At 43.9% G+C, this 17,035-nt stretch overlaps 1 protein-coding gene and 1 long non-coding RNA gene across 6 annotated transcripts in view; one reads left to right on the forward strand and one right to left on the reverse strand.

Annotated features, from left to right (window-relative positions):
• LOC138527194 (uncharacterized) overlaps window positions 1–899 on the reverse strand; it is a 375,852-nt gene extending 374,953 nt beyond the window's left edge. Inside the window, exon 1 of the long non-coding RNA XR_011283817.1 lies at window positions 802–899. This is a non-coding gene — a long non-coding RNA (uncharacterized lncRNA). The remainder of the gene's footprint in view (window positions 1–801) is intronic.
• The window catches only part of LOC138527192 (uncharacterized), a 536,606-nt gene that overhangs the window by 450,422 nt on the left and 69,149 nt on the right, over window positions 1–17,035 (forward strand). The window lies entirely within an intron of this gene.

Below are 17,035 nucleotides of genomic sequence, written 5' to 3' on the forward strand. Positions count from 1 at the left end.
ATGTAGCCTGGATACCGACAGGTGCAGAACAATATACTGCCCCCATATTTACCACCCCCGTATTGGCCTGAATGTTGAGAAGGTCCAGTGAGCCTGTCTCGGCATTACAACGGTTAGTGTCCTTAATGTTTCTATTTTCCACTGCCTGAATAAGCCTTTTTAGCAGTAGAGTATGCAGAATTAATTTGCCTAGAATTTTTTTATTGGTGTCCCCCTCATGAGCGCTGTCTCCTAAAGATTCCAGTACAATAGGTTGGGCAGAGGAGAGTTCCCATTCAGGCTCTTTACTCATGTGATAGGGCCAGGAGAGAATTTTCCATCTCAGTTTGACAATAATTATTCCCTAACACCCCCTCCTGTTGTATTCCCTGACTTTCATTCCCACCCTCATAAGTAGTCTCTCCTTCTCCTGAATCAATTAGTAGAATCGAGTCATTGCAGGTTTCTTCTACCTCGTCAATGTTCCGCATAGCTAAGTCCATTGACGAGGGAGGCAAAGGCATGGCCATAGCAAGTATCATAGAACCTCTTAAAGGAGTAAATACAGGGGGAGCTGATGGGATATCATCAAATGGTCGTGCCTCAGCCATTGTTTCTCTTCTAGTCAAAGTTACTGTCCTTTGGAACGTGTCAAGCTCACGTTTACTCTTTTTCATTGCCGGCACCATTCATACAGCCTAATCTTGTATTGACACACCTCCCAACGTATACACGATATTTGTCATACATGCACAAGCCCCCTAGAGATTAAAACACACACAACCGTTTTTCAATATATAAGAACGTAATGCTTGATCATACCAAAGGCTACTGTTCAATCGGTATCTTTTGCTCCCTCTATATCAAACAGCCACACTTCCTAATGCACTTCGGCATGCGGGCGCGGGATGCGCGTGCACCAGTGCTTAAACTGGAAGTGGTTGGCTGTGATTGGTGGGAAGAGGGGAGGAGCTGAGGGAAAGAAATGAAACGTCAGCGGGAGACCAGAGAGTTGAATCTGCAGTAATTACTTGAGAAAACAAGAAGCCCAGGTTATTTAGGTAGAGTGCAAGTCCCAACAAAGAAAAAGTCCAATTACTTGAATTAGAAGCAACACCTTCACTGTTACGGACACTACGGGGCTTCCTCTCACTGACGTGTTCCGAATACTGCAGACATCAGTCACGGCAGTCACAAGTAAACAACGTGGGGACAGCCAAACATCCACACTTCCTAATGCACTTTGGCATGCGCGTGCACCGGTGCTTAAATCAGAAGTGGCTGGCTGTGATGGGCGGGCAGAGGGAAGGAGTTGAATTAGCAGCAACACCTTCACTGTTACGGACACTGAGGCGCTACCTATCGCTGACGGCGTATTCCGAATACAGCAGACATCAGTCACAGCAGTCCCAAGTAAACAACGTGGGGACAGCCAAACAGCCACACTTCCTAATGCACTTCGGCATGCAATATTTGATTTGGCCAAACCTTCATGCATACAATTAAAATCCTCATAACTGACAAAGCACATATCATTTACTGTTGTCAAAATATATAGACTGCTCTGTGCGCATCACCTCATAATCTATGATGAGATGATACAGGCTCCCTATCACAGATTTGTCTTTGCATAAGCCGCAATATTGTTTTACCTTTGGCAGTGTCTCCCAAATCCAAGTTTTTAAATCAAGTAGCATAAATGTCCAACTTTTGTTTTTGGACACAATTTGATGTAACGGGCGGATATATAATCTTTTCCAAATATTGTACAATGCTTTTCAAAAACTAAAATCAAAATAGGCACAGTGGGCTTACAGTAGGCGAAAATCAAAATGGGCACAGTGGGCTGCAATAGCGCAGTTCAAAATAGGCACAGTGGGCAGCAATAGTGCAGTTCAAAATAGGCACAGTGGGCTTACAGTAGGCTAAAATCAAAATAGGCACAATGGGCTTACAGTAGTCTAAAATCAAAATGGGCAAAGTGGGCTGCAATAGCGCAGTTCAAAATAGGCATGTTGTCACGCATATTGGGCAGTTTCACTGAGGGAGCAATTGGCTCATACAGTGGAGGCATACAAATTTATCGCAGACAGGGCATCCAGTGGTGCGCAGGGTAGTATGGTGAGAGACAGGGGGTGGGTTTACAAGTGCACGGAGGGCAGCAGAAGCGGTACGTGCATACAATGCCGATTACTTACAGTGTGTCCATACTTCCATACTTGCGTAGAAGGCTGCTTGAGTGCGCTTAGATGAGATTCTAGGATTTTGGTAGTTCCTGGCCGAGCAGCGGCAAGAGATCATGGGCAGCGGTGGTGCATACGGCGAACAGGGACAAACGGGGAAAGTGGCCTTATAATGGCCTTAGTTGTAGTTTGTGATGTTGTATAGGTGGCTCCTGCAGTTAGCCTCCTGTTCCTCAGGGCTCATGGATTGTGGCTGGTAGCAAAAGTCAAAAGTGGTTGTTGCTGGCAACAGTGTAGCGAGTGGGCATGGCGGGACTTGTAGGGCTAGGAACAGTCGCTAGGGGGGTGGTGTAGGTCGGTGGCGATGGTCGCACAGAGATAGTTCCTGTAGTAAAGTCTTAGAGGGTGGGTTCCTGGCGCCCTGTGGCGAAAAGGGCCTTATCTTAGAGGGCCTTCTCTGTTGCAGGGAATGTTATGGGTGGATGTTTTGGGCAGATATGCAAAATGAGTTGCTTAGCAACACATCGAGTGCCTAGAACGGGCGGCCACCTTAGAGGCAGGCAGCCTCAGAAGAAATGCAGGAAGAATGAACAACGTGGTTTTCCCCGGCTTATGTGAGCGTAGAGCAGCAGTGTACTCCTCATACGAGCTCGGTATACACGCATTTCATCCAATGATTTTACATCGTGGGACTTTTCATCGCCAACCTTTTCATCGCCAAAAACATTTATTTTTTTAACTTTTTTATGGGGGGGGTGTTTGGTGCAGTTTGGGGTATGATTATTTAAGTAAGAGGGGATTTGGGGGGCAAAGCCCCCCATAAATAAAAAAAAAGAGTTTTTGGCGATGAAAGGGTAGCGATGAAAAGTCCCACGATGTAAAATCATTTGGCGAAATAACGTTGAACCACGAGCTCACCTCAATGAAGGAGGATTGTGGATCAGGAGAAAGCAGCACGGCAGCTGAGTCGAGCGTCGCGGGAAGGTGGATCCGCACAGCTGCTCCTGCAGCGAGGTGGATACGATTCTTCGTCGGGTACTCGGATGATCAGGTGGTGGGAGAGGGCTCCTGCCCTTTCTGATGTCCGGAGGGAGTGGGGCTCATTAGGACAGTCCCATTATAAATAAACAAGTCCTATTTGAAATAGAGACTCTTTATGATGACAATACTTATTATGATTAAGGGATCTACCTCAGACAGTGTTTGGTAAATACCTCAAGCAGTTAATGCCATCTAGAAATACCCCATGTTTAACACCACTCAAAAACTGGAGATACAAATATTTTAGGGGAAAAATGGAGGATCTCCAAAATCATTTTCCTCCAAAGTACAGGAATGCTGTCCTGCAGCCCTTCACTTGCACGAGAAATGTGGAATCCAAAGGACAGGGGCACAATCTGATGGCCAGTTCGCAATCTGTGCAATGTGCATACATGTGATTACCAAGCCTTCTGTGCATTTCTTTACCCCCTGCAGTGCTGCTGTCTCACATGCATTTCCATTCTTCAAACAATAATAGAAATGCATTTTTAAAAGTTTAAAACAAACGTTTCCTTTTTCAGAACGTCTGTATGTGGAGATTTGAGTTACTACTAAGATAACTGTAAGCCCACAGATGGAACCACTAGGTTACTTCATGCGATGTTCCTGACCGGGATACCGCCAATTGTGTAAATAATCCTTAAATGTGCATTGATCCTCAAACTTGCTGTACAGTTCACTCTTCTGCCCCACAGAAACAGCCTTAAATTGCCTCCTTCCTCCAGTGCGAATCCATCCCATGCTTTGAAGACCACTGCATGCAACAATTCTTGACTGACATTTGAGTATTTATTTTAACCATCCGAAATTGATTATCGATTCAAATATTTAATCACAGCATTAGAAACTTAATCAAATTTGTGCTGTGTGTTAGGCTGGATTTGCTCATCAGAGACTGTGTATGTATTTCTCATAATCTGACCTGCAGGTAGCACATTTGTAAACAAACTTTCATCTTAAAACAGTTTCTCCCACCCTTTTTTATTTTGTAAATCTGACATCGAAACTAATCCCTACATTCCAATATTGTAGAATAGTTTAGCAACGTCATGACCAAGTAGGCATTTTATATTCTTATATATACCTATTCATGTAGAAAAACTGTTTTCCTTAGATGTCTGCGTCTTTTTTTAATTAAAAGATGTGCATTTTAGTTTTAAAAAATAAACTTTTTACACATTACATACAAATTAATTTTCCAATACAGTTTACAAAACAAGTTTCAAACAAGTTTACGAGATGAACAAAGCCATAATTTACAACAAATGATATAGTATAAATTCATTGCCCAAAAGAAATACACACAGACAAAACAGTAAATCCAAATAATTCTAATCACATGAGTCAACATCACCAGGGTTCAAGGCCATTAAACGCTGTAATTCATTTTGAATTAATGAAATGAATCCATAGGAGTTTGATCATAAAATAGTTATTAGGATTGGTCATACACTTTTGCCATAGAGATTCCCTTGCCAAACAAGTTGGACCAACATTATTTAAACCCAGATGGACAATCCTCAAATTTTCAAAAAAGTAACAATATATGACTAGGTGTTTTAAAGTTTCAGGCTGTTGTTCATTTAAACAAAATCTGCACGAGACAGACCGAATGAGCGCCCAATGTTGAACACGTTCTAAGGCATGAAACTGATTCAATCTAAACCTCATGTACGTGTCTCGGATCTTGTCACATGGAAAACAAAGAATATATCTTAATCTGGGCATACATTTATGGGCATGTCTCGCATATTCTGTATAAAGACGATAAGTACCAATGTCGTTCATTGTTAAGCACCAATCGTAATAATACTGTTTCCTTTTCGAGTAGGCCGGACGTTGCCAGAGATCATCCCTGGTTATACCAATTTTTACCAGAATCTCTTCCATCTTTTCTTGAAACTTGAACAACGAGCTAGGGCTGGCATTCTTAATCATTTGGGCAAATTCTGAGTATAAAGAATTAAGGGGTGGATTTAGCATCTTGGAGTAGGAATTAAGCTGTCTCCATTAAAAACGGGCCGCAAGACTAGATATCCCCAGCTCAGACCGAACAAGAGTTGGGAATGGAGTTAGCTAGACCCAATACCTGTTTCCATATCACACCCTGTAGACAATTCAGGTGCGATGCAATGTCAAGAAGACAAAGGTCCAGACCATACAGTAGCACTGCTTCCACCTTATACAAATAGAACTGCAGTAGTGGAGCAAGGGAGAACTTACAAAATGTCTTACGAATGATCTTCAATTGAGAAGTTAATGGGCATGCCTTAGCTCAGATCAAAGTTTGCCAGTTGACAATTGAGAGACAGAAACGTTGTAGCCTCGATATTTCAGAGCAGATACACGTGACTGCTGGAGACCCTTGGATCCCTTGGATCCCTTGGACTGTAATCCTTCTCAACTGAACAAAGCATTTCAGCGTTTCTTCAGCGTGACTGCAGTGATTGACACTGAAACTTTTTGAGCCCGCCCCAGTCTCACGGGGATTGGCTCTAACCTCAACCTATTGTTGCTTGCTCAATTACAAATTGCTTGTGCACGCGCATAGCTCACGCACACGGGCAAGTACCGGTAAAAGTACCGCTTTCCCGCTTGCCACGCTGCGACTGCTGGAGACCCTTGGATCCCTTGGACTGTGATCCTTCTCAACTGAACAAAGGTGACTTTTGTGACCTCCAGTCACCGTGCTTTGACACGAACTTGCTTTCGTTCACTGACGCTGGTCATTGTTTTCTTTCAGCTTTACTTCAGCGTGACTGCAGTGATTGACACTGAAACTTTTTGAGCCTGCCCCAGTCTCACGGGGATTGGCTCTAACCCCAACCTATCGTTGCTTGCTCAATTACAAATTGCTTGTGCATGCGCACAGTGTGAAGACTGGAGGGGGGTGTCTGTACTTCTTTTCTCTATATGGTAGAGGAGAGGCACAGAAGACCCCAGCCAAGATTCTCTATTATGGTAGCAATTAACAAGCAATCAAGGCCTAGCTTCTCAGGAGGTGATGCAGGCTGGTTCTTAAGTACAGTGTAGTCCCCGAACCCCCACAAAGGAATGTACACACACTGTATTACTGAAAACACAAGCTTTATATAATCAATATTCAAAGGTATGTACACGATCACAATAACGCACTTTGTACTCGGAAATCAACATTGATAAATATATACAATTCTAAAGTGGTACCACCAATGTTATCAAATCTCATTAAAGTGCATCAACTGTACGGTTAAAATGTCACACAGATCAATAACAAGGAAACCAGCAATAGAGATAGGAGGGAAAGCAAGATGGTTGACACAATTGGCAGAATACTGGCCCCATTACCTAGACATAGTTCTGTGTGGAGATCACCCCACCTAGGCAACCTGTAAAATAAAGATATATAGCACAAGCCCAGTCCATATACTGTTCAATAGCCTTATTTCCTCCTATTAAGGTTCTACCCCCCCCAATGTACCTGGTGGAGTAGAGTTCTTCGAAGACACGTCGAAGGGTCCTTCTTGAGTGACTCCCTTTAAAGCAGGAGCCACGGATCGTCGAGAGGCGTTGAAGATGTTGAACGTGTCGTCGACGGCGGCGATGAGAAGTTCAAGGGTGCCGAGACCCCGATGTCGATCTAGGCGGTGCTCGTCGGCGACGTCCTGCGAGGATGAGGTGTGCGGGGCACCTCGGCGATGGATTGTTCAGGACCGCAAAGAGTTTCAGAAGAACTGTGGCCCAACAAGGGCGTCGAGTCGTCGAAGTCTTTGTGGCCTTCAGGTGGCGAGAAACCCACCGGCGGATTCTCATTGGCGCATTAGTCGTCCTCGACTTTCTCCTGCAGGACAAAGCGGTCGACATTGCGGACAAGGGAGTCCTTGGATTCAAATGTTCTCATGCAAAGGAGCGGGCGGCTCCGGTCGTCAGCAGCACGGCGTCAAGTGGTCCCCACGGCTGGGCAACACAACTTCGACGGGCCTCCAGCGGTTACACAAACCTGCGAACCCTGGTCGACGGCAGTAGACTTCGGCAGCGACAAGTCCGGGTGCTTTGCTTTGTTCCCCTCAGCGGTCCCGTCTCGGGTCGGCAGCCTTTCGAGGGTCTGACTTCCAGGGAGCTTCGGCGAAGGTTAGCGGTGCTCGATGGTCCCTCGAGCACGGGAAGAGGGTGCCTTACCAGGTCCTCTCTCTGATCAGTCCTTGACGAGTTTGGCAGCCTTCAGATCAGGTTGAACCAAATGCAACAGCAAGTCTTTCGTCTTCCAGCTGGGCGTCGAGGATCAGCAGTTCCAGTTACTCTTCAAGTGTAGACACAGCTTCTGAACGCTTCTGAACAATTTCCAGTGGTGAGAGGTCCCCAGATATACTATCTTGTCTTTCATCCACACTGCTGGGTCACTCTCAGCAGCCAATCATACAGAAGGGCATTCATGCAGTCAGTCAGCCAATCAGGCACACAGTGCATTCAGGCCATTCTCCTCCCTCTCAGACACTCGCAACAAGGAATGTGGATTGGGACAAGTACCCAGCCATTCAACACTACACACTGCATTCAGGCCAGTTTTGGGCAGTGCTGTCTCAGTCTTTGTCTCTCATACCAGAAACCAGACAGCCACAAGACGAAGTGCATTTTGGTCACACACTCCATTCACCCAGGTCCCACCCACAGGAGGTACCCACAACATACATTCACTGGGAAGGCTCCAGCCAGTCTGGACTGGACTTCTCAACAACACCATATATGGACTTCCACCCAACAGCCAGTCAGGTCGAAGGGACAGAGTCAGGGCTTCCCAGGACTTTGGGAAAACAAGGTAATAGAAAGCACAAGGCCACAGGGGCCATCTTGTTTTCCATTGGGAATCAACTGATTCCAATGGCAGGGTCTGGGTATCCCAAAATGGAGTATACTCGGCGCACCTGTCAATTTCAGCATGGAGCTGCCACCAGCCCATACCCTGCTCTGCGGGCCACCCACAGGTGCCCAAAAACATACACTAGGGGCACAGGGTTCTACCCCCCACCCAGGGGTGCCGTAAGGGTATCCCACGAGTCTGTTCACCAAACCAAAAGAGAGAGAGCTGCACCACCAGGAGTCCCACATGAACTCCTGCCTAGAAAATATGACAGAACACACAATAAAAAGGCAGTAAAGGACAAGGATATGGAGGCCCTGTCCCTCCGATGCATTTCCAGCATCACACACAGCGCGCGCACACGGGCAAGTACCGGTATTAGTACCGCTTTCCCCCTTACCCGCGTTACCCGCGGTCTGCGGCAATTATTTTTATTGATTATTTGTTTGCTTCGTGATTGTTAATATATGTTAGTACATGCTTTTATCTTGTCTGATTTATCTGCATTTGCTTATTTAGTGTTTATTCTTCACTTTTTCTTTTTTCTCCCCTTTTGAGAAAATAAGTTGGCTACTAAAATTTAAGCTTCCTGGTGAGTCCAGATTACCATTTTGTGACGTTCTGATACATTTTTGATTGATGGTATTTCATACCTATAAACTTACTTCAAATATGCCTGATACTGCATGTGCTCTTCTAAGCCTGGCCGCTTGTGGTCAGGTGGCAGTTCAATCCCTCAGATTTATTTCTGCCATTGCGTTAACTCCTCTTCTACCGCCACGTCCCTGTGGCTCAATATTACCATCTAAATTTCCCTTCCCACTTGTACCTAGTGTAGCCTGCCAACTGCCATGCCTGAATTACCCCTTAAGGCCACAGACCCCTGGACCCAATGTCCTTTCTTCCACCATTAATCAACCATCTTCTGGCTGCAAAACACTGCAGGCTTTCACGAACACACACCCATTATCTGATGTCACCATGCTCAACTCGGTGCATCCTCATTCTTTGGCCCCATGTAAAGCGTTCATCCCTTCGCCAATACAATTTCCCTCCTTGCAACCTGACGCATCTGACATCTCCATCCATGCGTCCTCGAGTGCCAGACCCATTTCTGTGGAGTCTGACGAAGCCCTTGCAGGAGTCTCCATCCACTCCTCAGCCATTCGGTCTTCGTCATTCATTCATTCATTCATTCTCCATGCCTACTCCAAGAGTGCCACAAGTAATGCCTCCAGCTGCACTATCCTAGCAACTTGCATTCATTCAAGCTGCTCTTTGCTCTATCAATCTTGCAATCTCTACCATGAGCAAACTGTATGACACCATTGATCATAAACTTGCAAATCAGTCCTCTCTCTTCGAAGAACTCGCCAAATGGTTGCATGCTCACGGCTCCCCTACCACTGCCATACCGTGTACTAATTTCTCTGTGGCTCATTCACAGATTTCGCCGCCAAACTGTCCAGAGGTTTGTCGACAATGTACGACAACCAAACAACCCTTCTTCAGATTGCTTCATTGTTCCTCTGACCACTCGCCTCCCTTCCATCCCAGGAGTCATCAGACCCATCGCCGCGACCCATCCTTCCCCATTGCTTTCTGTCTTACAGAGTGTCCCTGCTGTTACTGCTTCCCCAGCTCCTCTTTGCCCTGACAACATTTCCGAGCCTCCCCCCAGCTCACCGCATTCACCTGCTCCTGAACAGTCCCCACTTGAGCCTGTGACTGTCCCCCCTACCTTGTGAGCCAGTCTCCATCCCTCACTCCGTCCCAACTCCAGATGCTTCCTCTCACATCCCAATCTTGCCTTCATCCTCAATCCACCCTTTGCCAACTCTGTTTCCTGAGGCCCCTACGGCTTCTAAACCCATCCCCATTGCCAAACCAGCAAACCGTAGGTGTTGCCCTGCAACGAAGAAAACAAAAAACTTGACCGGCCTAAAACATTCCAAACACACCCTCACAGCTTTTTTTAAAGCTCTAGGCCAATCCTCCAAATTTTCCACGGCCTCTACGGTTTAGGTGACACCTCCTCAACCCCAAATCCCTTCCAGTTCCAACATCATGATGCTCCCGGCTTCATCTCCAAGGCCTCAACCCCTGTTCTCTGATGTTACTCACCCAGTCTCTCTTTCCCCATTAAGTCAACCAGTCCAATCCCTTGATCAGCAGGAGCTTCCTCACCAATCCATTGCTCACCCAGCTTGTCCTCAATTGCCACCGACAACTCTTCAAATTCCTTCCATTCCTCTAATCTTTCCCACAAATCCTATTATCTTTGATGCTCAATTTGATTACAAAGCTAGTATTGATGCTTACCTAGCCGCGCGTTTGTGCCATCTGCAGATGCCGGCAGGTCCCCCAATCTCTTCGGCCTCCCGGCCGCTCAAACTAGCTCCTATTACTCAAGCTGATGCTCAAACTGTACAGATTGCTTCTCACCCAACAAAGCATGTTACCTTTTCACAACCTCCTGCACCTCAAACGCAAACTTCTTCTGGGTCTGCTCTGTTTTAAAAGCTAGTGTTGATGCCTATCTAGCATCGCGATTGGGTGCTTCCAAGGTACACCTTGTTGACCCTGAGCTTCCATTACACGTTTCCTCAGCTCAAGCAATCCATGATGAGGAGAATGCCTTGCGCTCGTGCCTCAGAGTGACCTCTTCTAAAAAGCCCACTTCAAGCTCACTTGCTAAACCCTTTCCCAAAGCTTCAGTGTCCACTCGCATCCCTTCTCACTCTTTTATAAGTGTAGAGAGGGACATTTTCCCAAATATGACCTAAATCGTGCGAGTGTCCTGAACATCTTTGGAGACATTGGGGATTTGCACAACATCACCACTCATGACATAGACCGGATTGAATTTGTATCAGACACTTGCTTCTCTGTGGTCAGACTTCGCATTCCATCTGGCGTAGTCTGGAACTCAATTTGGCGCTGTAAAATGCAACTTTTTGAACTAGGCTTTCTCCTCGCTTTAGATCTGGAATCTACCTTTCATCTGATACAACCTTCCAAGACTAAAGCTAACATTTATCAGGGTATCACTAACAAATCTACGAACTGCTCTACATTACCCTCTTATTGCCCTTCTTAACCACCAAATGTCTCAATTAAATCACCCTTGAAACTTGCTAGCTGGAATACTCGAGGCCATGCACATCTACATATCTCCATGTCCCACTCCTACCATATTGTAGCCCTTCAAGAAACTTGGCTACTTACTCCCCCAGTATGGGATGGTTTCGACCTGACTTTACCTCCAGCTTTACTTCCAGATCCCAGCAAGGGCAGACCCTCTTCGGGTCTATTAGTCGCGGTTTACTTTCAGATGGGCCTCTGTCTCACCCTGGGCTTCAGTGCAGGCCCACATTCAATTGGTGAAGATCATTCATCGTACCTTTACAATTGCACTGGTAAACATATATCGCAACCCTCTTGGACAAACCGATGACACCTTTTTCGATGGCCTGGCTTCCATACTTGACACAGTCTTAATAACTCCTCACATTTCACAAACAATTGTTTTGGGTGACATAAATCTTGACTGCTGGAATCAAGTTCGTTCCACTCAATCAACCTCTATTTGGTCTTCTTTTATGATGCAACGTAACTTCCATATGGTCAACGGTGCGGTCCCAGGCGACGTCCCGCCTCGATGCACTTGGCTGTTATTATCATTGACTACATCTATGTCGATGCTACCTTGTTCCAACATATAGACAGTCTCACCATCATGGATCAAACTTATAGTGATCACAAACTACTTTCCATGAACATTCAGTGGTCTCATTTTCATGAGAAAAATAACTACCTTTTGTCAGAACTTCTTATCAATCCAGCTAGATCACAAGCGTGCTGGAATCATTCTACTTTGTCATCCTTCAAACAAAGTCTTGAACATCATGCCCAATCGCGTTATCCCACTCACTATTCTGAGCTACTGAGCCCCTTTGTCAACACCCTCACTACTCTGAGACAGTTGAATGTCAAACATCGACATTCTTTCGATTCGGCCATTCAATCAACTAAGGCCGATTATCGAAGAGCGCGGAAAGCCATCTTACGACTAAACTCTCTCTCATGTAGTCGTGATCTCTCCAACCTCAAATCCAGATATAAGAATTGGCTTAGAAGCAAAAGGGCTTCTCTCCTTCAACATGACAGTGAAGTCATGCTAAGGTCAATGTAGAAAAAGAACTCTAGTTCTATGTGGCAATTACTTCACGCTCAGACATCCCACTCACAGGGTGGTTTACAGATCAATGGAGTCTCAGATTTGGCTTGGCTAACTCACTTCTCAACTTTGTATGCTGACTCGAAATTCTCCAATCACAAGTTCCATCCAAATACCTGCATTCCCTGGAAGGTTGATTTCTCAATTCCTGCTATTCAAGACCAAATCATGAAAGCAAGCTCGTCCCGAGCACTGGCCCAGATGGCCTTTCTAACATGATTTCCAAGGCCCATCCTCATGAATGGGCTCATATCTTACACATTATATTTTGTAATATTTTGAAGCATCAGCTAATTCCCCTCTCGTGGAAGACATCATTAATCATTCCGATTTTCAAAAAGGGTGATTGTAGTTTACCATCCAACTATCGTCCTATTGCACTTCTTGACGCGCCGGGGTAAACTTTTCTGCAAATTCATCCTTCGTGATTTCAATACATGGACCACAGATTTTAATTTCCGTGATCCTCAGCAATCAGGTTTTGTTTCAGGTTTAGGCACTACTATTAATTTAATTTGTCTCAATGCACTCAAAGCACAATGTCATTCCACCAAACAACAAATTTCCTTTGCTTTTGTGGACCTTCACGCGGCGTTTGACTCTGTTAGCCGACCATTACTTTTCGCAAAACTCTCTCGTGATCATTGCCCACCCACTCTATTTGATATAATTTCTGCGCTACACACTGACATTTCTATTCAAATCCGTCTTTCCTTAGACGGGCGTTTATCCCCAAGTATCCCTACAGTACGTGGCCTCAAACAAGGTTGTCTGCTGGCCTCGGCCGTTTTCAATTATTTTATTCAAGACCTGAGACTTGCCTTCGATAATATCATCTCAGAGTCCCCCAAATTTAATAAATCATCCAGTTAAAGCATTACTATATGCCGATGATCTGGTCCTTATCTCTAAAACCCATTCTTGTCTACAGATGCTACTAAATGCATTCCATAATTACATTTGTTGCAATGAATTGAGAGTAAACACGACAAAAACCCAAATTGTATCATTTTGCCCGAGACAGCACAAACCACTAACACACTTGTGGCATATAAATCAGATTCCTTTGACTGTGGTCTCACAATATACCTATCTTGGAATGATTTTGGAGGGCAAGTCTCTGGTCATATTCTACACTTGACCTCCAAATTGAAAACTGCCACTTCTCAGGGTTCCATTATAATGTCCAAGTATGGCAAATTCTCAGTGATGCCTGCATTACAATTTTGGAATTTAAAAGTCACTCCTATTCTACTCTGTGGCCTCGAAACTACTAATGAAGATTTGTCATTGCTTCTTACCTTATGGGAAGCTAAATTTTGGAGACAGGTGTTACACTTACCACAATGCACACCTTGTGCATGGATCAGGTTTGAATTAGGCTTGGTTTCATTACAAGCCCTGCATAATTGGCGAATTTGTGCTCTCTTTCGAAAGTGCCTGATCTCAACCTCTCAAACTTCTATCTTACAATTGCTTTCTAAATATATGTTTTCTGTTAAACATGTTTTCATAAACACTTGGCTGACAAAGGTATATAATATCTTGACAAATGCAGAAGTTTCAATCGACATCCTGCTAACGAACCCAGACAGAGCCAAACTCAAAATCTATCAAACTGATTGGCTCTTGACCAGAGATCTCTGCCTACAATACAAAGACGTAGATGGGTTGAGACTCCCTCACAAAAAACTTCGCACTTTGGCACCATATCTGACTCTCTCACCCACCCCGCAATATCGTTTGGGTATTCTGTTCTTCGTTTGAGGTTTAATCTTTGGATTACTAGGGACATTCAAGTCAGGCGCAAGCTCCTATCTCCATCAGAGAATATTTGTCGCTTTTGTATGTCACCTGACACTCACAAAACACTTGTCCACCTGATCACTGAATGTGCATCTCTCTGGAGTAAACAAGAAATTCATTTCTCAAAATTTTGTAAATATCTAGGTCTTTTAGACCCTCAAAACTGCTGGGCAGCAATTCTACATTCATCTTGCTTAGCCATACAAATAGCCACTGTAAATTATTTGGAGTGTTTGATGCTTGAACCTGTTGTTTGCTAACCTATTCTGCCCAAATTTATTGTTTGGACTTTAGAATGATGCATCTGATATTGTTTTTGTTTTGCTTTGTTGGTCTTTTCTTTGTTTTTGTTTTTCTTCTTTTGCATTTCTTGTTAAATTTTTCTCTTCTTTTGTTTTTTTCCACATTGTAGTTTTGTTATATTTTGTTGTTGTTTTAATGTCTGATATTTGAAACTTTGTGAATTGAATTGTTTTATATTTGAAAGGTTGATTAAATTCAGCTAACCAAATTAAAAAGAAAAAATACACGTTCAATTGCATCTCCATTTAACTTCCAAGTATAATGGACAGGCTTCCTTTTTCCAGTAAAGACCAGGATCTTAGACTTGGTAACATTTGCACTAAGATTGTTAGCAACGGCATAAGAGGCAAACGCTTGAAGCTTGTTTTGGAGGCCAAAAGGGGTTTTGTCAAAAAGCAAAATATCGTCTGCATAGGCAAGCCAATCAACCTTGAAATGACCGATTTTGATGGGAAAGCTAACAATTTGAGGCCAAATGTATTGTATATCAGCCAAATACAAGTTAAAGAGAGTGGCTGCAAGATTGCAGCCCTGTTTTACTCCTGTATAGGTGAAAATGTCCAGAGTGAGCGAACCCTGCTGGTTGATTCTCACACGATAACAGGTGTTAGAATGTAGAAGAGCGATTGTTTGAACAATAAATTCGGGAAAACCCAAAACAGCCATTTTGTTCCAAAGTATGTTCCGGATAATACTGTCGAATGCAGAGCTGAGATCTAAGAAAGCCATATAAACTGGGCCATTAACAGTTTTCTTCACATTTGACAGTACATGAGCCAAGACCGTGGTGTTAAGGGCAGTGTCCATATATTTTCTAAAGCCAGTTTGATAAATGGATAGAAGATGCTTTTCCCGAATGAATAGTTCCACCTTATTAAGTATGAGAATGGTGAATACTTTATACACTGAGTCCATAAGCGCAATCAGGCGATAATTGCACAGCTCTATGGGATTGCCCTTCTTGAAAATCGGGATAATCTGCAAGGTAAGCCACGAGCTAGGAATACAACCTGAAAACAGAATATTTACAAATTTAAGTTGAAGTATTCCAACCCAAAACAATGGATCAGCCTTGAGAACACAGGCAGGAATCCCATCTGGTCCAGGTGCCCTAGTATATTTCAAATGGTCAATTGCAGAAATAATCTTATCAATTGGCCAAATAGTGAAGGAAAAAGATTGCAACTTAATACTTTTAAATCCATATGACTGAAATTTGGATGACAACGCATAGGATGTTGCAATAAATTGACACCACTTCTCTGAGGATATAGAAGAAGTCATACATTTAGTCCAGGATTAAGTCTCTCATTAAACATACGCCAGATGTTTCTGGTATCATGCTTACATAAACGCATGATCACTGCTTGATTCAGGGCTAAGTGGGTCTGATGGCGAGCAATCTTGGTGGCATTTCTATAACGCATCAAAAGTTTTTTTTAGGAGAGAAAAAGCCTGAACTAGAAGAGCACGCCCTTTTAGGAGTCTTAAATCACGATTCGTCTCCCTCTTAAGTATGGCAACACGTACAGAATACGGATGAGGATGATCTGTGAGATCAGTCACTCTACTGGAGGTGAGGTTATCCAATTCCTCTCGGATAATAAAAGAATTGTAAGCTTCAAACCAAGTGATGTAAGTCGAAGAACATGTTAGATTAGATTTATAGCGTAAAGATAAACGTAAGACATTATCCAAATGAACACACAAACTTCTATTACACTTAATTGAGTGCACAGGGTGCCATATTTCCAACAGGGCAAGTTCCAGACTCACAATAACTAGTGCTACAACTACAGGGGTCGATAAAGATGCCACAATGATCACTAATCCCTATGTCAGTGATAGCACAGATTAAACCAGGCTTCAGAGTATTAGAGGTGACAAAAAAGAAATCCATAGTCGAAAAGGCGTTCATCATGTGCCAGGTGTACCCAATGGCATCCGTTTTAAAGTTTACCAAACCCAGGCCCCAAGAGGCAAAGGATTGCACCCATCTCTGACCATTAGGGTCATTGGAGTGAGACTTACAAAGACGGACGTTAGGAAGGCCGCTTACATTAAAATCACCACCTACTATCAAAGTACAATTAGGATTGGAAATACAGATAGTTTCAAAAATGTTATCAAGAACATTCATAATAGCATCCTGATTGGTAGAATGGTAAGTTGCATAAATGCAAACCACCAACAAAGACACAAATAGAGAATCAGGAAAAACAACTTCTACCACTAAGACAGAGGAAGAACAATGTAATAAGGTGGATGAAAAGTTCAAGGTGTTATTTACCATGATAGCCAGCCCCCCACTCGGCCGGCCAGCACTCAGGGTTGCAGCAGCACAATATACTGTATAACCATCAACAAATAAAGCCCTTGTGAGCATAGTTTCCTGAAGTAGGATAATCGATGTCGCGTCAAAGATTTTAAGAGATATTAGAGCTGCATTCAAATTCTTATAACCACACACATTCCAGCTATGAATACTTAGATCATTCAAGCTATGATTGTGGTTTTGGAGGATGACCTTCTAGTATGGATTTCACTAGAGTGCCAATCCAAGACCAATCTTTGATGTTTGCAGCAATGGAAGACAACTGTGCAATCATCTCAGGTGGACTGGCTACCCCTAATGTGTTACCCGAA

The sequence above is a fragment of the Ambystoma mexicanum genome, chromosome 1q, assembly GCF_040938575.1.
Source record: "Ambystoma mexicanum isolate Mex_15411 chromosome 1q, UKY_AmexF1_1, whole genome shotgun sequence".
In the NCBI taxonomy this organism is placed as follows: domain Eukaryota; kingdom Metazoa; phylum Chordata; class Amphibia; order Caudata; family Ambystomatidae; genus Ambystoma; species Ambystoma mexicanum.